Source organism: Grampus griseus (genome assembly GCF_964374135.1).
Source record: "Grampus griseus genome assembly, chromosome: X".
In the NCBI taxonomy this organism is placed as follows: domain Eukaryota; kingdom Metazoa; phylum Chordata; class Mammalia; order Artiodactyla; family Delphinidae; genus Grampus; species Grampus griseus.
Genome location: NC_138999.1, coordinates 58,951,672 through 58,973,268, shown reverse-complemented (window position 1 = coordinate 58,973,268; position 21,597 = coordinate 58,951,672).

Genomic DNA, 21,597 nt, shown 5'->3' with positions numbered 1-21,597 from the left:
CCCCCCCACCCCGCCCCGAGTGTGATTCCTTCAGGTCTTGGTCAGTGGGTTGGGAATCGTAGGGAGCACCCAGATGGTCCTTTCTCCAGCCACCCCATGGCAGAAAAATATATACAGGCATCTCTAGTGATGGTGGCCCACAAGGAGTGTGCCAGTCTCCAAGACCAGAGTGATGCTAAGGTGCTTGGACCCAATGCCCAGACAGAAATCACCTATGCCTACATTCTGGGGAGCTTGGACTCACTGCCACGTATTGGCCCAGACACCACCTGGTCTGGTCTATGGCTCCTAGAGCTTTCATTCTCAAAGAACCCTTATTAAACACCTGGGCAGGGCTGGGGCTGGGGCAAGCCCTGCATGAAAGGAATCCACAGCCAGGCCTAGGCTCACAGAGGGGAACCACAAACAAACAGCCGAAAGGCTGCTCAGGCATAAAGGCATGTGATTAACCAAGCAAACAGGTAACCAGGGCAGAATGAATAATCGACAAACACATCTACATTATGTACAAGAATAAGGATAGATAAATGCATACCTGACAGCAGAGAGAGAACAAGAGAATAGGCAGGGCAGAGCCAGCAAATTGGCCACTCTTCTAACTAATCAGGAGAGGCTCTCTGGATAAGGTGGAATTTCAGATTTCTGAGCATGTCTGCCCTCTCTGTAATGTGATTAAAATTGGTTTAGAAATTTGTGCTATACTTCAAGTGAGTGCTGTGCTTAAAGTGTAATTGCGTTTGGCCACATATTTGACATTCTTGAAATTAGAGCAGCTTGCATGCAATAAGGAAATTTGTCTAGAATGGAATTTGATTTTTTAAGCCAACGCACAGAAGAGCAGTTGCAATCTGAGCCTCTGATGGATGGCTCCTTCAGGGCTGCCTCTCGGCTGGCTCTCTCTGTGCTGAACTTCCTGTTCATTCTGGAACTCTCCTCCAGCTCTCAGCGGGAGGGAAGCTTCTTGACCTCTGACTCCAGAAACCACATTTCTCCCAGCAGTCAGAGTCTGAGCTATCGTGACTCTCTGATCCAGGCCTCTCCTACACGTCTGCCAGCCTCAGACTGTATGCCAGGTTGGGCAATTAGGGACTTTATCTTTGTCACCCAGGACTTAGGACCTTGATCTGGGATCCGAAACACCCAGAGCTGGTGCTATGTGTATCCTGGCTTGCTCTCCTTTGTCAGAACTCAGAAGACCTGTTAGGATTGCTGGCTAATTCTGCGTCTCCACTGTGGCAGAGGCTGAATGCCTGCTCAAGATTCTGTCACCACCTCAATAGAGATGGTGATGAGAAAGGAGTGGAAAAGAGGGGAAAAAAAGGTCATATTTCAGGGTATCCCAAACCCTTCTCAGACTTGACTCTGGCTAGTTAGCCACGGCCTTGCCATTGCGGGTTGCAGAGGAACAGCCTACCTGTGTGACCCTAGACTCCTAAGACTGAGAGGGACTGCAGGCATCATCTGATCAGTCAACAAATATTTTGAGCACATACCATGATGCTGGGGTTATAGAGCTGAACAAAACAGGCCTTGTCCCTCCCTCAGGAGCTTCCAGTCTAGCGGGGAAAACAGTCTTTATACAGAAATGTGCAATTGTTTCATTACTTGTCGGTGTGCAAAGTTCTCAGGGAAAGTACAGCTACTCGGCCTAGTTTAGTAGTCTGGAAGGCTTCCCTGCAGAATTAATGTTTCAGGTCGAGGCCAGCAGGAGGAGGGGTTAGCTAGGAGAAGGGTGTGGGGTGGGGATTTGTGGGGGCTCAATGCAGGAGGGAGCAAAGTTCCAACTACTTCATGGACTAATTAACTTCACATAGAAAAGCCGCTCCTCAGGCCAGCTGTCTTGCAAATGACTGCTTTTGGTCACCGGAAGACCAGACTATGACCAGCCTGGCATAGAGGTATTGCTCCCTCAAACATGCCCATGGATGGATCCAAGAGGATCAACTATGGATTTGATGGGCAGGACACTGTTATGCTGGCAGGCAGGCAGACAGCAGCTTTACTTAGCCTTCTTCTGGTCTTATCTTTGTTTATTGGGCATGGCATCTAGAGGCCTCCAGTTTGACAACAGTCCAAGGGATAGGGCTGGCCTCTGTGGATCTCACCTGTCCTCAGTAAACATATTCTGCCAAGCCAAGGAAAGGGAAGAAACACTTATTGAGCACATGCTCCGTGTCAGGTGCTTTTACAAATACCTCATCAAATCCTCACGGTACACTTAAGAGGTAGGTACCTCTTTGTTTTCGCAGATGGGGAAACTGAGGCACGGAGCAGTGAAGTAACTTGGTCAAGGTCGCAGAGCTAGAAAGTGGGGGAGCTGAACTGCAACATAATGGGATTGATTCCCAAAGCAAGCTTTTCCCGCAGTTCAACTCAGTCTCTCTGCAACAGCTGGACGTTCCTACCAAGCAGCAGTCCACCTGGGAGTAGACCCAGCTGGGTCCTTCTGGTTCTCCATCCTGGGGCCTACCTTCATGCCCAGCTGGGGCTGCCATCACTATTCTCATCACACCTGTGAAGGGCCAGCTGGCAGAGACCTCAGCTCCTCTAAGTTCTAATCAGCCTTGATCCAGCACAGAGGTGCAATTTAAGGGGAAGGGTGTGGAGAGACAGGCTGGTAGAGGTCTCACTTGATGCCCCTGGGGGGATAGACTCCTCCTATGTGTCCAGAACAAAGCGTGAGAGGCATATGCCCTAGAGCCTTGGAAGCAGCTTTCCTTCTCCTCGGGGGAGGCAGCTAATTCTCCGAGTGCTTCTCCCTTCTTGCCATCCTCCATAATTCCCACTCTTGGCTCATTTGGCTTTGTGCCCAGTTCGTGTGCAATGATGGGATGCTCACTCTTGAAAGTCAGCACAATCCCTTTCGGGGAGGTATTGGTGCTTGCATCATGAAAGAGGGTTGGGGGCTGTGTGAGAAAATGAAGCACAACGAATGTCCTGTCTCTTCTGTAGAATAAGCTGGGTTTTACTCTCCAGGGCCACTTCCCAAGGGTACCAAGGGGGTTGAGGTGGGGTTTCCTATCCCTGATTATACACCTGGGCTTAAGTCTTTTGCCCTACTGCCATTTTTCTTACTGGATGGGCCTCTTGTGGAAGAACAATACTTTCACTGAGAACTGTGACTTCTAGCACCTGACCCTGACAGAGACATTAGGCCCTGAAATCTTAAAGAGCTCACACTCCCTGAAGACTAACTTATACCCAAGAACTGAGCCCAAGAACAGAGCCCAAGAACAGTGTTTTCCTGGCAGATAAAATTCTGTTTGGGGAAGAAAGCTCACTCAGGAAAATAAAGGCCAACTCAAAAATATGCTTGGGGAATAGAGAAGACATTAAGGTGTTGCTGGGTGGGAGGTGGCAGTGGTGAGCTGGACTAAATGGCACTCTCTAAGATCTTCTCCATCTGGGAGATTCAGAGCAAAGGCAAATGTTCACAGGGATCCTTTGATCTGGCTTGAGTGACAGCTTGAGAAATCATCATGTCCCTTTCCAGAGGAGTTTCTCTCCCCAAACCTAGGGACAGAGTACTGGTCTGGGACTCTCCTGTGGCCCAGAGCCTGACTCTGGCCTTTGCCCAGTTCACCTCTTAGCCCTCTGACCTAGGCTCTATCCTGTAGTCTACTGGCTAAAAATGACTGCAGCAAACCTTCTGTTTAATGTACGTGTAGGAGGGGGAGGGCTTGAAATAGAGACACCCATTGCTCATTGTGTTGAATGAAGAAAAATGAGCCCTCTGTTTCAAAGGGAGGAATTTGAGCAAAGTACCAAGGAGGCCTTCACTTGGGCAAAAAAGGGGGTGGTCTAGGCCCCAGGGAGTCCAGCGGCACCTGAAGAGCAACTGATTTCACTTTTTGTTTCCCTCTCAGAACCCCTGGGACCTCTACCAAACTGACATGAAGATGAGAAGCTTCTCACAAAGAATTACACACACATGCAGAGTGGATGTAGACTCACAGAGCTCCTGGACTGGTGGCTTACCTCTGTATTTGGTGCTATGCTGGGTCTCAATCCAAATACTTTAGAATTCATTGTCTTACACCTGCCTTCTCTCACCCATTTATATTAATGCTGATGGGCATTTGAGTTTGCAACTCTTATTATACCTCTGCCACAGAACAATGAATGATAATCACAATGATAACTATAACCACAGCAACGACCCTCTTATTTGTATAATGATTTAGATCCATGGACCGTCAGCATCAGCAGCACCTGGAAGCTTGTTAGAAATGCAGAATCTCAAGCTCCCTGAACCAGAATCTGCATTTTATTTATTTAATTTTGGCTGCGTTGGGTCTCTGTTGCTGCGTGTGGGCTTTCTCTAGTGGCGGCGAGCGGGGGCTACTCTTTGTTGCGGTGTGCAAGCTTCTCATTGCGATGGCTTCCCTTGTTGTGGAGCCTGGGCCCTAGATGCACAGGCTTCAGTAGTTGTGACATGCGGGCTCTAGAATGCAGGCTCAGTAGTTGTGACGCACAGGCTTAGTTGCTCCGCGGCATGTGGGATCTTCCTGGACCAGGAATTGAACCCACGTCCCCTGCATTGGCAGGAGGATTCTTAACCACTGCGCCACCAGGGAAGTCCCAGAATCTACATTTTAACAAGATCCCAGGTGATTTGATGCACACTAAAGCTTGAGAAGCACTTGTTTAGTAGACCATTAACAACTGCCATGGGAACCTGGTCAAAGTTCTTGGGCCTCTGGATTACCTGCCATGTTTCCTGTTTTGTCACCTTCTATCATTGACTCTATACCCTATATCCTAAAGAGCCTATGAGTCTGTTTCAGGGACAGCAAAAAAGCTGGGAACTAGAGCAGCGTATCTGACTTTGTAGGCAGTCTGGGCGGGGAGAGGTGATGGTAGCTAGAAGGGAGAGACACGCATGGACCCACATGGGGCCTACGAGAAACTCAGAATGCTCCCCAATAACCATTCCCTAGTATATTTAGATATGACCTGGTTACCGGATACTAAAGCAAGGTTAAGAACACCAATGGTTATGGAATGAAATCAGGTTGTTGAACACAAGCACAGAGCAAGTGTTTTAGCTATAAAGATTAACCAGACATTTCAGTGTTCTCTGCTATCAAGTTGTCATCCAATCTCAGCTTGTACTCCAGTGACAGGGAGCTCATTACCTCATAAGGTATCTATTCTGATTCATGGGTGACCAGTTCTGTTAGAAAGTCAATTCCTTGTGTTGAGCTGAAATATGCTTTCCCACGGTTTCTATCCATTTATGGGTCCTGGCTCTGCCCCTTGGGGCCTGTACCCCATCTGCTCTTGCTGTCCTATAACAGCCCTTCAGAGGTATGGAAACCACACTGCCTTCGGTCTTCTCTTCTCCAAGCTAAACAGCTCCAGCTCCTTCAACTGCTCCTCATGGGACCTGGGTTCCAGTTCTCTCCCCAGCCGTCTGGGCTCCCCTTAACTGGAACCTTAGCAAGATTAAGTGCAAATGTGCAAAAAGAGAGATCAAGAGGATAAGCATCAGCCTAAACCCATGGCTGAAGATAGGGATCCAAGTGCACGTCCAAGAGGCTCGGCTTAGAATCTAACAGCAGGCCTTTAGTCAGTTGAATAATAAAGGACTTTTGTTCTTTTGAGAACATTTTTAGAGCCTGCTACTTCCCACCAGAGGCAAAACAAGGCAGGTTTTAAGTAGTTAGTCCTTGATGCAGTACTGGTTCCTATCCACCTGGAGAGGGTATACCAGCACTTTTATCTCTCTGCCACTCCCACTATCCCCACTGCGCCTTCCTTCACTACCTCTGTAGGATGTAGCTCCAGTACACCTGGTCAGTGACTGTCTTTGCCAGCCAGGAACCCTAGTAAGACCAGCCAGGAGAGGGTACAGGCCTCATTTTGCCACCGTTCTCCTGTCTCCTCGTGAGCTCTTCTCTGGTCACAAGACGGTCTTTTCTACTCTCTGGGTGATTTTCATGAATCTGCTTGAACATCCCATTGCCTAAGCTACTTTTCATAGATCATACTTTCAGTGGCCTTGGGCCCCCCCAACTATGGTGAATAATAAAAATAGCAACATTAATAGCTAATATTTATTGAACATTAAGTGTTTATTATGTTTCAAGCATTTTACATACATTAACTTATTTAATCCTCACAACAACCCTACGAAGTGGGTACTATCTATTATTAGCCCCATTTTCCAGATGAGTAAATTGAGGCATGGAAAGGTTAACTAACTTGCCAAAGGTGGCATGGGAGATATATAGTAGTATGTAGAATCTAGCTCCAAAGCCCACATGCTTAGTCACTGTCACTATAGAGGCAAAATTTCCCCAGTGTATCCACAGACCACCTATATCAGAATCACTTGGAGAGCCTATTAAAAAGTTCCAATCCCAGGGAAAACTATGCCTTCATGCTGTCTCACAGGGTGGATGGACGCATCTTTCCTTCATCTTCTGAGGCCTGTGGATCTCATAAGCCAGTATGTCTCAAACTCAGGGATTATCAGAACCCCCTTCAGAGCTTGTTAAAAACACAGGCACTGGGGCTCCACCTCCAGAGAGTCTGATTCAGCAGGCCTGAGGTGGGATCCAGAAATGAGCAATTGCCATCATTTTAACTGTCATAAACACTGAGTAATCCTCACTGCAGGTTTTCTCCAGCTTTCTTTACCCACTCTGGGCCTCCTTCTGGCTCAGCAAAGGCTCTCACCATCTCCTGATGTGAGGCTCTCTCGGCTCTCCACTGCACAGACCTCTCCTTTCTTCAGATCTTAGAAGGTGTCTTTCCCTGGGCAAAACTGTACAAGTATGGGTTCTTGAACCATCCCCTTCTGGCCTCCAGGGGAGGATCGAGCACTTTTGCTCTCTTTCCCCTACTCTCTCTGGCTTCTCTCCTCGAACCATAAATGCACTCAACCCTGCCTAGAACAACAGAAAAAAAAAAACCTTTCTGCTTTCTACATGAATTACTGTTCTCTCTTCTCATTCACTATACACTTTTAGAAAGAGTACTTTATAACCTCCTTGGACAAGTTACTTAACCACTCTTTACATTAGTTTTCTCATCTGTAAAATGAGGATTATGATAGTACATACCTCATAGGATAAGGAAGGATTAAATTTATGAATATATGCAAAGTGCTTTGAGTAATTCCTGGCACGTGGCAAGTGTTCAATATAATAATTATCAGCCATGTACATGCTAGCTATTATGATTATTCACAATAGTGAACAATCTAGTCTCAGTCCTCATCCTGAAATTCTGTGACCTTCAGTTTTGATTGACTTCCCTCTTTTTGTTTTTAATATTATTTACTGAAGAATAACACACATACAGAAAAGTGCCCATTTCATAAGGGCACAACTCCATGAGTTTTTTCAAGTGATTATACCTGTATTACTAGTGCTCAGATTAAGAAATACAGTAGTAGTATCATTACCCTCAGAAGCCTCCCCCCACTCTCTTAGACACTTCTCCCATTGTAAAAATTTATTTTTAACATTTTTTGTTTTTATATGACACCTAAAAATTTAGAAGGACAATTAATTTTCTTGTAAATTACCTATTTACTTGTATGGTCTCATTTTACAAATTACTTTGCAGCTTTATTTTTCTAATGAGTACTTAAAATATGAAGCTACTTTTAGGAAAACAATGAATTAAAAAATTTTTAATTTGAATTATTCATTATAATGATTTTCTGTGTTTCAAGAAAGATTTTAACTCTTAATCATGCTAGCTATTGTGTATGGAGGTAGCACTACAATACTGAAATTTTTTAATTTAACATTTAGAGCAAGCCTGTTAGGGAAATTTATATTCACTGGAAAAAAATCATGGCTAATTGTTTTTTCATTAAAAAAAGAAAAGCATTTGCAATTTTTTTTTTGTTTGTTTTTTGCGGTACGCGGGCCTCTCACCGCTGTGGCCTCTCCCGTCGCGGAGCACAGGCTCCGGACGCGCAGGCCCAGCAGCCACGGCTCACGGGCCCAGCCGCTCCGCGGCATGTGGGATCCTCCCGGACCAGAGCACGAACCCGCATCCCCTGCATCGGCAGGCGGACCCCCAAGCACTGCGCCACCAGGGAAGCCCCATTTGCAATTTTAAATGATTTTTTTCTTAATTGAAAAAACGTCTTTTGTTTGCAGAAAAAAATACTACAAAATGATTTTAATGAGTCTCACAGTATCTAGGAAACTTTACACTGATTTGTTTTTATTGAAATACAATATAAAATAAAACTGTAATATATGCTCACTGTCAATAATCTGGAGAAATTAAATTCCATAATTCCACTGGGAGAAAACCTCTGTTAGCATTTTGTGTTTATTCTTGCCATGCCTATTCTACTCAAATAGAACTGTTAAACAAAGAAACAACAGGCCCAAAATGAAGTCACTTGTGCTATGCCCCACATCAGTAAACCAAGACTTAATACGTAACCAAATTGCAGTTTTAACCCATCCTATGAAAGTGACTTTAACCAGTCAGTCTGGAATTTCCTGGCCAGCACTAGTGAGGTAGTCTGCCACATAGATCCCTGCCTTCCCCAAAAGGAAGGTGACCTTTGTCACCTGAAATAACCCTTTATTTTGTTTATGACTTCTTTGTCCCACCCCTTCTCTGCCTTTCAAAACCTTCCATTTTGTACAATTCCTTGGAGCTCCTCTCTACTTGCTAGATGGGATGCTGCCCGATTTATGAACTGCTGAATAAAGCCAATTGATCTTCAAATTTACTCAGGTGAATTTTGTTTTTTAACAGAACTCTAAGCCGTGATCCCGCCATCCTGTCTGCCTATCACCCTCCCCACCTTGGCCTCTGGGGACTTCCCTTCTATCTTCAAAGATCAGTGAGGGAAATACATCAAGGCTAAAACTTTGACCTGGCTCAAAGTAAAAAATCAAAAAAACAAACAACAAAGCAAAACAGAAAGTTCTTAAATTTCCAAGTTTCTGTGGCAATTTCTTTGTTTCACCAAGGTTTAGTGGTTCTGCGTTTACACAAGGCATTGTAGTGGGCCTCAGGTCTCTGCATCAGTAGAAGCAGAAGAAAGAAACAAACTGCTTTGCAAATGATGCAAAACTCAAAATCCACTGTGGGTCCGATTTCAGAAAAAATTATACTGCTTTTAAAATGTGGAATTAATGATCCCCTCATCTTATCAATGAAGGAAGGAAGGGCCAGAGAGGGGGAGTGTTGGGCTGATGGTCACCCTGCAGAATTCCACGGCTGACTCGTCTGTGTCACTTTTCCCACTGCCCTGTGCTGCTGCCACACGCAGCCTTGACATGTTGGCTGTAAGTCAGGTAGAACAGTCCCAACATAGCTTCTGGAGCCATCGGGAGGAATCCCTCGTGAAACGGCCGTAAATTCATCTATGAGATTCAAAGAGACCTTGTACATGCCCTCCGACAATGCCCATGTGTGGGCGAGAGACTCTTTATGAGCTCTGCAAGCCTGAAATCACCTTGTAAAGGTGGAGGGCAGGCCTGGAGAGGAGAAATTCCTGGTGTGGAACACACGTGCATCTGCCCCTAGGGCCTGCCTCCTCCTTGGCCAAAGCAAAGAGCCTGTTCAAGCAAACTCAAGTGGATTTAAAGAAACACACTTATTTTTCCCTGAAAAAGTAATGTGTTTGGGCTTCCCTGGTGGTGCAGTGGTTAAGAATCCACCTGCCAACGCAGTGGACACAGGTTCAAGCCCTGGTCCAGGAAGATCTCACATGCCACGGAGCAACTAAGCCCGTATGCCACAAGTACTGAAGCTCGCACACCTAGAGCCCGTGCTGCACAAGAGAAGGCACCGCAATGAGAAGCCTGCACACTGCAATGCAACAAAGAGTAGCCCCCGCTCAGGGCAATTAGAGAAAGCCGCGTGCAGCAAGAAAGACCCAATACAGCCAAAAAAAAAAAAAAAAAGTAATGTGCTCATGATAGAAAAATTTTAAAATGCAGAAAAATGCAAAGAAAGTAAAAATCTCATAATCTCACAATTCAGACTTCACAATTCACTGCTGACATTTGGCTTGTAGCTTTTTAGTGTTTCATTTATATATGCATGTATCTGTATGTATATATACTGTATAAATGTATATGTATACATATGTATATATAATATGATTTTTATTACAGTAAAATAAATACAATTTACCATTTTAACCAAAAGATGTGGAATTTAGACTTTACTGTCTCTGAGGATTATTTGCTTTCCTTGAAAGCAGTGGGATGTGTGTATGACAAAGAGAGAGGCTGTGAACTGTGGTCAAATAGTTACCTACTAGAGAACTACAGGAGGAAGGATGTAGAGCCCTCCCTGCCTTGTCCTGCTGAAGCTCCTGTCTTATTATTATCAACTGAAAAATTCTGAGCTTGGTGACAGTACTAATGGGTGATACACGCTTGTCTTGCTACTGCTTTTATTTATTTATTTATTTGGCTGTGCCACGCGGCTTGTGGAATCTTAGCTCCCTGACCAGGGATTGAACTCGGGCCCTTGGCAGTGAAAGCGTGGAGTCTTAACCACTGGACCACCCGGGAAATCCCGTACTGCTTTTATTCTTAAAATTTGATTATATAGTTAAAATTTTAAACTATATTTATATTTTGAATAATCAGTGCATTCACACCCTATTCTCAGCCGCTGAGTTTGTCTCCTTGGAGTTTCTTGTGTATCCTTGCTAAGGTAGTCTGTGCTCACTCACATGCTCCTTTCAGTTTGGCTCAGAGGTTACAAAAAGCTTTAGTGTACAAAGGTTGTATACGTGAAACTGAGGACGCTCTACTTGACTGGTAATTGAAGGGATTTTTAAGGGCCTATCTCAGTGGACCATTTCCTGAGTTACTCCAGCCAGAAACCAGGGAATCACCTCTGATCCTGTCTTTGTCTTTACCCTCCACATAAAACAAATGTTAATTCTACTCCCAATGTCCATCACTTTGGTCCTCTGTTCTCTCCCTGCTGCCACAGCCCCAGGCCAGGTCAGCGTTGTCTGTCATGGATTAAAAGACAGCCTCTCAAATCATCTTCTTGCCTCCAATCTCTCTCCTTGCAATCCATTCTTTCCCCTAAGATTCCTTATCTCTAAAGCATAGCTCTGATGTCTCATTCCTTCTGAAAAACAAACTTTTAATGGATTCTACTGCCTCTAGGCTAACATTCTAACTCCTCTGTACAGAAGATTTTTTCCACAAAGGATGGAGCAAGTGGCAGAAACATTCTCTCTTCTCGGGTGTGGCTGGTCACTGAATCTGGGCCCTACGGGAAGGCAGCTCATGATCAGAAACTCATTGACCGGGATCAGAAACCGGTTACTCCCAGGACCCCTCAGTGATGCTTGCATTCCTGGGAATGGACAAACACTAATTCACATCAGACTGCCACAGGCCCCCGAGTTCTCACTTACTTCTTAGAAAGCCCACTCCCCAGGGGCTAGAATACCCCGAGTAGCCCGTTCTTGGTTTCAAGGTAGCTGAGAAACCCAGATAAAGCGGCTTCGTGGACATGGGAAAACACTGTTGCCGCTACCCATTTCCTTCTTCTTTTGTTTCAAACAAAATTCTGACGTGATTTTCCAAGAACTCTGAACTCACCTCCAATTCCAGGAAGGCCTTATTAGCCTCTTTCTAGGAGGTGATTCAATTTGGTGATGAACCTTGGTGGCTTCACCTCGGCCACCCTGGTCACTGCAGTCCCTCCCCCGCCAGCTCCCACAGACGCAAGATGGCAGGGGCTCCGGATTTTGTTTCTCACAGGTTCAAAGGAGCAACAAAGCGCGTGTGCTCATGGGCTTCACTCTGATTGGGCAGGCCCAAGCCATAGATTCACCTTGAGCCAATCACTGTAGCCTGGAAGAATCGGTGCTTTGATTGGCAGACCTGAAAGGGGAGGGTCCTGGAGGTGAACCGCTGTCACCCCAAGAGGGTGACAGGGGTTCGCACCCCCAGAAAGGAGATTGGAGGCTTTTGTGGTAATGGAGGGAAACAGACGCTGGAGATGCGAACAACCCTTCTTTACTCGTGTCTCGCCCACTGCCACCTCTGGTGTTTGCCTACTGGGGTCCTCACAGCCTGGGACGCTCTTCCCTTTAGGGCTTCCCCCCTAAATCTGAGATGAACTTTCCAAGCTTCCCTTTCCCTCTTCCTCCCTACTCCAAGCTGGCCCAGAGCATTCCTACTTCATTTCCTCATCTTCTTACTGGACCACAGCACTTAAGGGTGGGCCTTGGGTTGGCAGTCACTTGGATTTGTGTGGTTCTCATCTCCCAGGCTGTGAGGCTGCCATGGAAAGCACAAACTCAGTCTTAATTATTTTGGGGCCCCTACCCTGGCCTTCCTGGGCCCCTACCCAGCCAGCAGTGCCTGCTATTAGAGATACTCAGTGTATTTGGTTGAACTGATTAGGATCAGTTAAACTGTTTTAAAACTTAAACTGTTTTCAAGCCCCCTCAAATATGTCAGAAGCACTGTTTACACACTTGAGAATGTATTCCAGTGTTTCTAGACTATTCATTAGAACAGGTCCCTTGGGCAACTCTCCAAGCCCGCTGAACCAGTAGTTTTGCACTTAGGAACAAGGGCTGGAGTGAACATTGCAGCTGTGGTGTCTCCACCTTAGGCTATTCCTGCAGCTCCACAATACTGTTGTGTTTCCAAACTCAAGACTGATCAGGGCCTGGGGGAGGGATGAACATTTCTGTGGTTCTAGAAAGAGGACTCAACTGAGTAAAAGAGGCCTAGCAAATCTCCTTTACTGCTCCCCCAGCTCCCAGCCCTGGCTTCCCCATGCCCTGGGGCTTCTGTGGTTCTCTTCTGGCTCACTCCCCACCTCTAAGTAAAAGAAACCTCTTTTGTTTTCAGATTTCTTCTAAATCCCCATTAGGTGCTTGAATGGCCTGAAAACCTCTGAGGTGGTGGTTATCCAGCCTGGGCTTACACATCTCCAATAACAGAGAACTCAACACCTTGTGAGATGGTTTTCCATATCTTTGAATAGCTCTGATTATCAAAACATTCTTTCTTACGCCAAACCAAGACTGCTTCCCTATTGTTTCTGCCATGTAGTGTTGTGGGGTCATACACAATGTTCAGAGACAGGTCCTAGATTTGTGTGTGTGTGTGTGTGTGTGCGTGTGTGTGTGTGTGTGTGCGTGTGTGTGTGTGTGTGTGTGTGTGTGTGTGTGTGTGTGAAGGAGACAGAGACAGAGGCAGAGAGATAGACAGAGAAACCAAAACAGACACAGAGGGAGCTGGAAGGGCCTACAGAGATCATCTCGGTCAGTGGTTAACAAAGTGTTTTGGCAAGATTAATTCAGGAGCAGTAAACATATTTAGGGGGCACATTTTTCCGATTCAAAGTCAAGTGATGGTTGAGTAAATGAGCATATGCCTAATCCCCCTAGGAGATACCCACCGAAATAAAAAAGAATCAAAATGAGATAAGAAGATGTCTTCTTTTTCAAACTAGGAACAGACCACAGACGCAGAGCACAACCTTGGTATCTCCATATGCAAAATAATTTAAACCAAAGTAAAAATGAAGACACCAGGAAAAAAAGGCACAAGCTACCTGGCTCCTCCCACGCCCTCCCCGACCCCATGACAAAAGGCCAGTTCACTATTTCTCTTTCCTTTGTTTTCTATCTGTTGTTCCAAGGGCTAGGTTTTCTCTTTCCTTTATTCTTTTTTTTTTAATCTTCTAAATGGGAGCATAGGCAATTCGCTTTTAGTTCTACTGGTGGTTATTTTTATGATGGTAAGCACCATGCTTAAGCCTATAATTCTTAGTTTTTCAACTTCAAAACTGAAATGGTATCTTTGATTCACCCTCTGAGAGATAAGAAAAATTTCACATTTACTCTTTACCTCCTGATTTTTTTGTCTAATTTTTGTCCCTATCTATTTTAGATAAATTATGGTTGTTTTACACAGCATAGCTTTTCTTCCAAGGACTGTACCTGACTGTCAAAGAGTCTCACTTCAAAAAAAGGCCCAGGCGCAGTTTCACAAGTGAATGGACTATTTCAAATTTTCAAGGAGCAGATAATTCCTATGCTATTTAAATTATCCCAGAGGAAGAGGAAGAAAGGAAATAGTTTTTTTCTAGTTTTTAGATGATACATAGATACAAATTTCTACTTAAAAATTCAATGATATCGTGGATAAACAAAATGTGGTATATACACACAATGGAATATCATTCAGCTTTATAAAGAAAATTCTGACACCTGCTACAACATGGATGAACCTTGAAGACATTATGCTATGTGAAATAAGCCAGTCACAAAAGGACAAATATTGTATTATTCCACTTATATGAGGTACACAGAGTAGTCAAATTGAGAGACAGAAATTAGAGTGTTGGTTGCCAGGGGCTGGCAGGAGAGAGAATGAGGAGATATATAGCCTTGCAACAAAAAAATCCAACTATATCGAAGTACATAGTTTAAAAGTAAAAAGCTCAACACCTTCCTCCTTCCACCCACCCATTTCTTTCCCTCTCCCTAGAGGAAACAATTCATATGGATGATCCAAAATTTACTCAGCTAGTCCTTACTGAGGATATTTAGGTTGTATCTAGAGTTTTACTTGCACAAACAACACTCTAAGGAATAGCCTTGAAATATACTGCTGTATAATACATATATCTGTAGTATAGATCTCTGGATATAGACTGCCAGTTCAAAAGCTATGTGCATTTTATTTAGTGAGTTAGTTAGGTTTAGATTTATTTATTAACTCATATAGTTCAAAATATCAACCGTTTAAGAGATTACACAGTGTAAAGCTCCGTCCCATCCTTTTCCCCCAGCAACTTGGTTCCCCTCCTCAAAAGCAACCAATAGTATCATTTAAAATATATTCTTTAGTCATGTACAAGGGAAACAGTATGTTTGAGAATGCCTGTTTCTGCATTCTCCCATCAACACAGCATATTATCAAACTTGACTTCTTTGCTAATCTGACTGATGAAAAATGGTATCTCATTTAATTTGTATTTGTTTAATTTGTAATATTATGAGTAAAACCGATGGTTACTAAAGCTGGGAGACCATGCCAGCCTCCCTCTGCAGCCTCTTTCCCACCTGTCACCTCTATCCTCCAGCTCCACTGAACACGGAGACACCCTGTTCTTTCACTCCTGCCTTTGCTCTGGCTCTGTCCTCTGCGAGCTCCTCCTAAGCCTCCCTGTCACCCCAGGTCTGATGAAGTGTCCTTCCTCTGTGCTTCCTTTCATCACAGCACTGGTCATGCTGCTTTCTGTTTATTTCTGTCTATTTTCCTATCTGCCATCTCTACTAGATGGTGAGCACTGGGACTGGATCTTTATCTCTCTACCTCTATTGTTCATCACCATTCTCTTCAGTAAATATGGAGTGAATGGATGAATGGACAGCTGGCAGTTTCACATGGAGGTCACTGGAATGCAGTCATTCTGTGTGACTGGCTGAAACGAGATTTACCCTCTCATAAGAATGTAATATATGCGGAAGGTGGCACTTCAGATCAGTGGTGAAATGGTGGATTGTTCAGTAAGTGGTGTTGGGCTAACTGGTTAATTACCATAATTGGAGAAAATCAATTTATGTCCTTATCTTACACCCAAGTAATTTCCATGTGGATATGTTAAATAGTGTCAAATATAAAGAGAAAGCATTAAAAACTTGAAAGTATATACGAATATTGATCCAACCTCGGGATGGGGAAGCCTTTTCTAAGCAAGATACCGAGACAGAAACCATAAAGAAAAAGATCGATAGATAGACTCCATTACAATTTTAAACTTTAGCATATGCAAAAAGTCAGAAATAACACTGAAAGGGTAATAATGTATGGGAAAAACTATTTTTAAAAAATATCTGGGGGCTTCCCTGGTGGCGCAGTGGTTGAGAGTCCGCCTGCCGATGCAGGGAACACGGGCTCGTGCCCCGGTCCGGGAGGATCCCACATGCCGCGGAGCGGCTGGGCCCGTGAGCCATGGCCGCTGAGCCTGCGCGTCCAGAGCCTGTGCTCCGCAACGGGAGAGGCCACAACAGTGAGAGGCCCGCGTACCGCAAAAAAAAAAAAAAAAAAAAAATCCGAATGAAAAGTGGAAGGACCTATTAAAAATCCATGAGAAGAAGACAAACTTACCCATAGAAAATTAAGCAAATGTCATGAAAAGGCAATAAATTAAGAATTATTTGTTCCAGCATGAATGAAATAGACATGCTAATACATACTTAGAGGAATATTCCACCTTACTAGTGATCAACAAAGGGTCAACTAATACAGCATTTTTCACCTAACAAATTAGCAAAGATGATAATTTTCAGTGTTTGCAACTATATGGGAAAATAACACTCTCACACCCTGAGAGTGCAAATTGGCTCACTCTTTCTGGAGGGCAATTTACCAGTATGCATTAAAAGCCTCTCCTTTTGACCTAGATCACTTCTAGAAATGTTATCAAAGGGAAATAATCAGAAATATAGACAAAGACTCAGCTACAAGGATATTACAGTGGCATATTTGTAGCAGTGAGAAATTGAAAGCAATCTAAATGTCCAGCAATAGAATAGGACAAATAAATTATGGTACATTCACAGGCTAAGAATGCAGGCATTAAAATCATCATATGAAGACTAAGGACAGAGGGAAATGCTTATAATGTATTGTTAAGTAAAAAAAAAAAAGTAGTTCAGATAGAATGATACCAGTTTGGTTTTTTAAAATATGCATGTCTACGTGTGTGTGTAGAAAAAGCGTGGAAGGAAGGAAGATACTGACTGGCCTGAGGAGTCCCTGCACACAGGCCACCCTGTCCCCAAGAGGGCACTCTGGTAAGCTCCAGTGGCTTTTGCTTTCACGCTACAGCCCAAGAAGTTCTGGCTTCCACTGTAGGACCTGTGGGAAGAGGCCAAGTGGCTCCAAAAGTTACTGTAGACAGAATGAAGGGGTGGTTGCTGCCACAGCTGATAGTGTTATAGTCTTAGGCTCCTAGGTAATGATACATTTATTGCACATTTTATACATATTTTCATTTAATGTACCTAACATCCCAAGAGATACCTCTAAGACAGGCATTAACTGTCCCATGTTACTGATGAGGAAACTGAAGCCCCGAAAGATTAGATGACTTAATCCAAGTCACAAAGCTAGGAAGCGGGCATATGAGCTGGGCTTCAAATCCAGATAGATGTCCTTGTCTTTGGCTGCTAAGGCAAAAGGGCATGTTAATGAGTAGTAAATGAAGAATAGTAAGTAAATGAATGAAAGTTGCTTCTGGAATTGAATCCCTTTGGGAACAGTACCCCATGGCTTTTGCACACAATTGCCCAGAACAGTCACTGTCCTCAGTGACTGTGGTCACTGTTACAAAATGGAACAGACTGCAAATCCCTCATGCCCTGCCAGATCCCACAGCGAAGGCCCCTTCTTGGCTTGTGCTCTGGGCCTGGTTGGAATCTGGCCTGGGTTTACTCTTCCCCACCCTTCCAGCTGAAGGCAAACCCAGTGGAGGAAGCTGGAACAGGCCCAGTGAGATCTTAAGGGCTCCCTAGACAGAAATAGTTATTTCTCTTGTATTTAGGGAGAAAGAAGCCTGTAAAATGGGACTCTGCTGGTTTGTTTGCTGCCTTCTGCCAAAGAATTCAGTGGGCAGCACCAGGCCCTCCCCCCACTCCCAGCAAGGCCCACATTATCCAGGCAGTGCCCTCTCCACCAACCTTTGCCCTCCTCCCCATTCTGGGCCTCTGCCCGGCCCATGCCCCCTTCCTTGGCCAGTGCAGCCTGCCCTCACAACAGTGCCCCGTCTGCATCCAGCCCCTCCCAACTTTATGTGCAGATAACTTCCCTAGTGAGTGCCTCCTCCCCTAGCCAGGTGCCACTCCCTAGCCCTTCCACATCCAAAAGCCAGGAATCCCTTTTTCACCTTATACCAATGCATACCCTTTAACAACCAGGCCCCTGGTCCTTGTCACCAGCCTATTCGCTCTTCCTCACTTCCCTAACCCTGCTTCTCAGTCTATACCCCCATGGAGCCAGGCCCCCTTCCCCAGGTAGTCCCATTTCCCCACATTACACACCCTGCCCCAGCAGATAAGCCCATCCCCCATCAGAAGCCCTTAACCTGCCTGTGCTTCGAAGCCAGCCAGGCCCTCTTCTCAGCCGGGCTCTCTTTGTCCGTTTATACCTGCCTCCCCAGCTACCTATGCCCCCTTCCCTGGCCAAGGCTAGCTCCCCAGCCTGGTTCTCTTCCCCTCCTAGGCAGGCTTCCCCTATACACACCTAGACCCTCACCCCAGCGGAGTCACATTCCCAGCCAGTATCCTCTTTTGCAGCAACCCTACCCAGGCCCCTGCCCCAGCTTGTTACCCACCCACCCCCGCCAGCCCGTGCCCAGGCTCCCTGATCCAAATTGGTTTTCCTTCCCCAGCCTATGTCCCCTTGCCCGGCCAGGCCCCTTTCCCCAGCCAGAGCCTCTTCCTCAGCCTATGCCTCCTTCTTTGGATTGGCCCCCTTTCTAAACCAGCCATCTTACCAGCCTGTGTCCAACTCTCCAGCCTCTAGCCACTTGTCTGGAAGTTTTCCCACCCTGGGCCACAGCCCAGCCTCTTTACCATCTTATGCTGTCAGCCTCCCCTCCCCAGGCAGGCCTCAACCCCAGCCTGTCTTATTCCCCATGCAGGACCCTTCTGCTCGCAGGCCCCTCACCCAGCCAGGGCCTGTTCCCCGACCTGAGACCCTGTTGACAGCCTCCTTAGCCAGGCTACCCTTCTCCGGGCAAAGCCCCTTTGCAACCCTTTGTTCCCTTGCCCTCACGGGACCCCTTCTCCAGAAAGGGCCTCCTTCTGACAGCCAGGTGCTTGTGCCCAGCCTTTTCCCTTTTCAGCTGGACCACTTTTCCAAGGAGTTCCCCCTTCACTGGCCTTTCATAGCCAGTGCCTCCTTCCCTGGCCACGCAGCCTCCTCTCTCAGCTCTCCATCACCAGTAAAGTCTCCTCCCCAACCATGTGATGTTTCCCTGCCGGCACCCCTTCACACACACATGCCCCCAGCTGGGAACTCTTTCCCAGCCAGACTCCTCCCCACAGCCAGGTTCTCTTCACCCAGGGACCTAACAGCCTCTCCCCCAGTCTAAGCTCATTTTCCCAGGCGGGCCTCCTTCCCAGTAAGGTACCTTTCCTCAACCGGTATACCTCTTCCTCAACCAAAGCCCTTCCCTAGCTTATTCCCCCTCCTCAGCCAGACCTTCTCCCCATCCCTAGCCTGTGGCCCCAGCTAGGTCCCTTTCCTCAACCACGTGCCCTCCCTCAGCCAGGACACACGCCTTCGTTCCCAGGCAGGATCCCTGCCCTAGCAGGCCCTCTCCACCTGCTAATGCCCCTCTGCCAGCCAGGTCCATCAACCCACCTATTATCCCATGCCCAGCCTATGTCGGTCTCAGCATTCGTACGTCTCCCGCCACCAGGTTCCTTTCCTAGCCTGTGCCTCCCTCCCAGGCCCCATTTTCCTGCCAGAGCCCCTCCCCGGGCAGGCCACCTTTCCCTGCCAGGATATTTTCACCCCCCAATCTCCCCCAGCCCAGCCAGTCTCCCATCCTCAGCTTGTGCCACCCTATCAAGTCTGTGCTCCTTTTCCAAGACAGGCCCCTTCCCACATCTGGGCCCCTTCCCCAGCCTCACCCTCTTCCCCAGCTTAAGCCTACTTTCCCAGCCAGATCTCTTTCCCTGCTCAGGTGCCATTCCCCAGGCTTTTCCCCCTTGAACAGTCAAGGATTCCTTTCTCATCCTTTGCCTCCTAACTCAACTAAGCCTCTTTCCCTTGACCAGCCAAGTCCTCCTTCCATAGGCAGCCCTCACTCCATTATCCCCTTCCTAGCCTGGCCTCCTTCTTCACCCTGTGCCCCAGTCCACAAGGTGTCCTAACCTAGCCATCTCCCCTTCTTCTGCCTGTTCCCCTTTCCCCTGCCACGTCCCATTCATCCCCCTACACTGACCCCTTCCCCAATTTTCACCCTTTTTCCCAGCCAGGCCCCCTTCTACAGATTATGCCTCCCTTCCTGGCCTATTCTTCCTTCCCCAGCCAGCATTCTCGTCCCTATAAAAGGCTCTCTTCTCACAATGCATCCAAATACCTAGTTTTCTCAGGGACTTCCTCTTCTCAGCCAGCTGGCTATCTGAAAATGTATGTGATGCACACATTTACACAGTGAGCTATCTGGCAGGATTTCTATATTTGTATTTTGAAAACAGATTCCCCCCCCCACCCCCTGCCTTCAAGAAAAAACAAAAAAACAGTGGCACTTCTTTCCCTCCTGCAACTAGCCCTGGACTGGCAAGTTTTTGAAAGTGAGAATTCTTTTTCATGCATAGCAATGAGAACATCCTTAACTGAAGCCATTTCATGATGTTTGCACTGAGTGAAACATCAAGTCAGGATAGCTTCAACTATCTTGTTACTCCCTAAATCCATCCCTGGGAGATATTCCACTCCAGGCCACCATCAAGACTGCAGGCCCATTCCTCCTTCCAAAAGCTTCATCTGTCACTGTGTCCTCCCCCTTCACTCCTGCTCCCTAACCCTCCAGGATTCCTTTGCTGAAGTTGATCCTGGGATACAAACTCTATATGAACTAAGTCAGCTATACAAAAATGGAAAACCAGGTATTTTTTTAAACTGCTTTTATTCTTTAAACAAACTACTGTTCCCCTTTTCCCCTTTGTATATTTCATTTTAGAACATTTGGTGTGTACAAAGAATTTTTAAATGAATTTAAGTAATCTCACTGAAATATAGGATCTAAAGGTTAAATTTTTTAATTGTTTACTGCAAATCATTTCACTTTTACATTTTTTGGCAAATTCAAGATATCAACAAGTCTCAAATATCAACAAAAGTTTATCGCTCACTTTTTTTTTGCTTCATACCAGTTGCAGATATAACAAAATGAATCAACTACTTTAATACTTTAAAAAATCTCTCTTTAAATACTTTTTATCTCTAAGAATTAAGGAAAACGACTAAGTTCAGATCTTTCACATTCATACCAGTTGTAGATAGAACAAAGTGGACCAACTGCTTGAACAACGTTATACCCTTTTATGTCTGAGAATAAAGGAAACTTAGTAGTTGATGTCACCCCTCACAGCAAGTTAAACTACCTATCAGTTTGCCTCTTCTTAGTTCACATCAATTGCAGATATAATGAAATGAATCAACTACTTGAATAAAGTCATGTCCTTTCTTATATTTAATAAAGGAAATTAAATTGAGATCGTTCACATCTTAGAGCAAGCCTTATCTAGCCTATCAGTTTAGGTAAATGTACTTTCTACATTTAACGCTTACATTTAACTTCTAAAGTTAACAAACATTATTTAGAATTCAGGAAACATCTAAACAACTGTAATTAATTTGCAACCATACAAGGTTTTATGAAAAAACAAAATAAAATACTAGGGCTTCCCTGGTGGCTCAGTGGTTAAGAATCCCGGGGACACAGGTTCGAGCCCTGGTCAGCGAAGACCCCACCCCACATGCCGCGGAGCAACTAAGCCTGTGAGCCACAGCTACTCAGCCTGCGCTCTGGAGCCTGCAAGCCACAACTACTAAGCCCACACACCATAACTACTGAAACCCG